We start from the raw sequence: 5,645 nt of genomic DNA on the forward strand, positions 1-5,645 counted from the left end.
CTATTGAGTCCTTTGGTTAAGCTGACTGGTGCCCCTGGCGCATGTCCAGTGACTATTTCTCTCTGCAGCAGTCCTCAGCTGAGGGCGAGCCAGCAGGGACATGGCTGCCCACTTAGAGCCCTCCGCTGGTGCTCTCTGTCCTGTGAGCAATCCAAACGCCCGCTTGTGCCACTGATTCTCTTCAACTCAGGAAGGTCTGTCAGAAAGCCTTGGAACAGGTTTGAGAGCAGAAATGCTACCAGATTCATTTGAAATATCTGGGTTTAGTTTAAGTCCAGACCCCAATAGATTCAGGCTGTAGGAATATAAGGCCTGCCCGCCCCCTTTTTTTCCCCCATGGGAAACCGTCCTGATTAGTCTGAATAAACTCTGTTGAACTCAAACTATAACTATACCACATGGAGTCATTTATCTCTATTTCTATCATTTTTGATAGTTTCTATTTCTTAACATCATGTAGTTACGTATATCTTCCCCATCTTTTCTCAGCCTACTACTACTTATAATATTGACTGCTTGCTATGCACCAAACATAATATCATGTTATCTTCACATTCATCTTTAGAGTTAGGTGCTATAAGTATACCCATTTTACTGATACAAAATTTAGATAAGTTAAATACCTTGTCCCAGGGTCCACAGGGTGAAAGTGGCAGAAATTGGACTTCATCTGGATCTATGTGATTCCAATCACGTGTGGCTATAAAATGAGTCCTGTTTCTGTGTTAGGAAGTTTCTCAATCCCTCACCTAGAGTCTCTGTGCTTCCTAGAGGCAGGATCTCCACCACCAGATCTTCCCTTCTGCTCTGTTTGTTAAAGAATGGGCTATAGTGTGTGCCAGAGTCAGGAGGATTTAGAACCAACAATGAGGATGGGGGTGTGGGCAGGGAGAAAATTTAGATTCTTATTTTATACCATATACCAAAATAAATTCCCTATGACTTAAAAATTTTAATGAAACAATGAAAGTACTAGTTGAGTATTAATAGGTAAATAGAAAATCTTGAAGTAGGGAAGGACTTTATAGAATGATTCCAAAAACAGAAGCCATAAATTAAAATATTAAAAATTTCAACTACACAAAAATTTTAAATATAAATTTAAAAGTGAAAAGCAATTGATAAATTGAGGGAAAACTGCTAAACACATGAGCAAGAATTAATAGATTGCATATATTAAACACAAACCAATAAGAAAAAGATGGATACTCCAATTAAAAAATAGGCAAAGATAAAAGAATAAAAAGAACTAATATTCATGATTGATGATGATGAATTCTGGCAAGAGACTTTTGCATTCTCTGCAGGTGAGAGTATGAATTGACATAACCTTTCTAAAGGTCAATTTGACAAAATGTAGTCAAAGTTTTTAAAAATGCAGAGCAGTTAACCCAGTTGTTTTGAGGGATGGATCTTAAGGAAATAATTAAGGACATGCATAGTCACCCAGCAGGAGAATGACCCTGGAATGGTGTGGACAGAAGTAAAATCAAGGCAACATCGTAAAAACCCAGTAAAGGAATATATCACACTACATTCCTGCAATAAAGTACTGTGTAGTCATTAAGGAGAGAGCTTATTTATTGAACCACATTCATTGAAAGGATGTTCACATGATAACTATTTACAATATGTTGTTTGAAAAGAAAAGGCCAGTTGTCTCACAGAATAACTGTGTACTGACGATATAGAAGAAAGGTCTGTCTCCAGGTAATGACAGTGTGTGTTTGGTTTTTATTTTCTTCCTTTTGTATGTTTGTGTTTTCCATTAATTCTACAATAAACATAGACTGCTTTTGTGATTAGAAAGAAAAACACAATAGAAGTTGCAAACGAGGAAGAGGAATCGAAGCGTCCCAGTCCTAGTCCCTGGGGGACTAAGAGTGGGAGGGTCTGATTGAATCAGAATTGACCCACACCCTGCTGAGAGAGGGCTGGGACCTGCCCGAACCCTGTCAGCATCCTGCTGGCCTCAGAGGGGCTTGCCCTTCCCTAAGGTCAAACTAGCAGCCGTCAGCCTCCAACTCTCCCCATCCTTCCTTAGAGAGATCTGGGCTCCCAGTGCGAGTCGGTGCCCTGCAGAGGGTGCTTAGGAAACTGGAGGCGTGGACAGAGGCAGCTTGCACCCGGAGAAGCTCCAGGGGCCGGTTAGGAGGTGGCACTCATTCCAGGCTTGGCCCCTCTTTTGACCACATGTGGGTATTTGTTTTCCGGAGTAAGTTTCTCTCCTCTGGAGCTGCCTAAAAACACCCTTTTGACTCTCCTGTCCTTGGTTAAGATTTACTAGTGACCGAAGGTGGCCGCCTCTCTCTGCAAGTGCTGACAGCCCCGGCAAGCCTTTGGTTGCTGCCTCTCAGCTCCCTCCACGTCCCGGGCCAACCCTGGCCACGCCTCAGATTGCCCCTAGGAGGCTGAGAGGCCTGCTGACAGCCGGGGTGACTGCGCAGTGGCCCGGAGCCACGCCGACGAGGCCGGCGGGCCTGGGCAGGGCCCCGCGGATTGCTGGGAATACATTTGCATCCAGTCACTGGTTCCCGGAGAAGGGGACTGGGGTTCATCGAGCCGGAATCGGGGAGGCACACCCCGCCGGGGCAGCCTGCTCGCAGGGATCCCGCAGACGCTCCCCCGACGCAGCGCCTCCAGGCGCGGGGGGGCGCGGCCCGCTTCCTTCTCCCCTGGGAACCCCGGAGGCCCCCACCCCGCCTGGACGCCAGCCGGGGTGTCTCTGGAGAGGTCGTCCCGGGACGCAAGTCCCCGCCGCGCCTGGGACTCCGGACTTCCCCGATGGGAAGAGCCGTGCTCCGCGGAGGCCCTGGGGCTGCCTCGGCTCGGCGGCTCTCGGTGGCCGGCGTCGGGGCAGAGGCGAGGACCCGCCTGCGCCAGCCGGGGCGCCCGCCGCGTTCTCCCACCCCTCCCCCGCCGGGCGCGCCGCACCAAGGGGCTTGCTTACACACGCAAGCACGCGCGCACATACACACAGGCACACGCACACACTCATACACTTGGCCCACCTAGGGGTCTCAGATCCACCTCCGCCTCCGGGAGGGGCTCCTGCGTCCCACCCCGCGAAGCCGCAGCGTTGCGGGGCGCTGCGGGGTTCTGTGCGGCGCTTTGTCCCGTGGCCTCTGCGTTTCTACTGTCTTCCACCGCAGGACTAGAGGTCTCCTGGGGACACAGTGCCACCCCCACCCACCCCGCATGACCGCCGGGTGGGGGAAAAGGGGCTCCCGGGCTAGGACCGCGCGCTCCCAGCACGTGGCGCTGCTGGGCGCGGGGACAAACTGACCCAGGACTGCAGAGGGAGAAAAGAGGGCCCCACACTCAGGCCACCTCAGAGCTGCCGAGCTCACGAAAGGCCAGCACTAATTTACTAAAAGAAGAAATTTTCAGAGAGGAAATTTGAGACTAATAGCAGCAGCAACTCAGGGAACGGCGGTGGGGGCTTGGGGTGGCGAGAGTTGTGAATCAGGCTTTCGCGCAGGGGCTCAGATTCTGCAATAAGCGCTTAATTAAAAATAAAATATATTGATGAGGTAGGCAAGTCGCGTTCCTGGGAAAGTAAAAATACAGTGGACTCCCCCACACCCCAGATGCTCCACCTGCCTGCTGTAATTACAGGGCTTCAGAGAGGAGGAAAAAAACACGACAGAGAAATCTGCTTGCATGTTTTCCCTCTATTGTGCTGGGCTCATTTGAATTATAATGTGTTGCAGGCCGGAGTAGGAAATTTTGTGCCTTGAATAATGAATCCCCCCTGAAGCCCCCGGTACCTGTACTTCTCTTTAGTGTCCACTGAGAATAACGTGTTCAACATTCAAGTGACAACACTAGAAAGGATTTCAAAGCCCCGAAGCCCCAGAGCGCTGTACACCCTGACGGCTCTTCTGCCTGCCCTCTCTTTGGCTTCCGAATTCAGCAAGCTCTTTCTTTACTTAAAATATGTTCATCTTTCACACGGTCCTGCTGCACCATACAAATGCTACAGAGAAGTAGGCTCTTACTTCTGAATCTGAGCTCGTCCTGAGGGGCACAGAGCTTCAAAGCTGCTAAGGCTCCAGGAAAATACCCAAACTTTTAAAAATGGAGAAACTGGGGAACAAAGAGGAACAAGGTCTTGTCCCAAGCCAAGAAAGGCTTTTCTGGTGTTAATATCATTTGACTGGCTCAGACTGGCTCTCCATAAGAAAAGATAATAATAATTCAACAAAATAGACACAGTTGATGTCGCATGCAGTATCCAAACCTTTGGGACACTCCATGGTTCTGAACAGCTATTTGATAGAGGTTTTAAGTTATAAGGGGCAAATACATTAAAAAAACAAACAAACAAAAAAAACCTCAGTAAGATGAGATAACAAAAGCTTTACAAAATGATAGAAACAAATGGCCTTTCATGCCTAAATTTTCAAACAAGTTCTGTTTTGTTTCTGTTTTTAGTTGAGCATTCTTTCTGATTCAAAATAGGTTCAGAAGCCTTTTTAAAAACAAGTTACTTTTGGCCAAATACATTAAGGTATATCCATATGATACAAAGGAACCATTAAAAAAAAAAAACTTCTTTACTGATATGGAAGAATTTCTAAGATACGTTGCTAAAGTAAAAAGCAAATATACTACTATTTGTATGGAATGAAAAGATCAAAGAAACATGCATATGCATTTTGTTTGTACAGCCAGAAAACATCTCTGGATAAATATTGCTTTCGGAAAGGGTGGATGGCAGGGGCAGGGTTTGGGGGGAGATTGTCCCCTCTTTATCTAAATCCTTTGTCAATTTGTTTTTAAACAATGTTTTTAAACAACATAAATGAATTGTTTGTTTAAAAAATAAATAGAATTTAATAAATAGTAAAGTCATTCAAGCTGGAATACAGCCCAGTCAATCCTCTCTCAACAGGCAGGGAAATGACCAGAAAATAGGGTAGAGGAAGGAAAAGAAAAAAGAAGCAAAGACCAGGTTTAATCAGCAAGTGGACAAAGGACAGCTGACTGCACTCCTTTACTTTCCAAGCCGAGACATTCCTTCGTGTCCTGGGAACTATTTCAGGACTTTGAAAGTCCCCACTTATTAACATTCTAAGAGCTTTGAGCTGAAAAGTGGAGAACCCCAAAGCCTGGGAAAGGCAAGAACTCTGCCAGACCTGTGGGTCTGGCCGAACCATCTTGAAATAGCTCTTTAGAGTCTGCTGTACCACTTCCAGCAGCCACAAAGCAGAGAAACTCAGAGGGTCACCCACATGGCCAAAGATGTTCCTCCAAAGAGCCTTCAATCCTGCTTCTCCTATGTGTGGCCCTGCAGTCCAGCTGATTCCCAAGATAGTCAGTGAGCCCAAGAGCCCAGCTAGGCCCCACCCGAGGACCGTGCTCCCCAAAGACAGAAGTGTAAAATTCCTCTGAGATAGGCTCTTCGTGCTCAGACGAAACGAGCAAACCCAAACAAACAAAAACATACAAAAATTCTTTTTATCTGCACTCCGATTCCCTTTAACATGACCCAAACCTTCCTTTCTCCACTTAGAGCAGAGTTTCTCCACTTTGGCACTATTGATATTTTGCACCAGGTTAGTTTTTGTTGTTGGGGAGGCTGTACTGTAGGACATTTAGCAGCAATCTGGCCTCTGTCTACTAAGTGCCGGTAGCACCCC

Source organism: Pteropus vampyrus, unplaced genomic scaffold, assembly GCF_000151845.1.
Source record: "Pteropus vampyrus isolate Shadow unplaced genomic scaffold, Pvam_2.0 Scaffold310, whole genome shotgun sequence".
In the NCBI taxonomy this organism is placed as follows: Eukaryota; Metazoa; Chordata; class Mammalia; order Chiroptera; family Pteropodidae; genus Pteropus; species Pteropus vampyrus.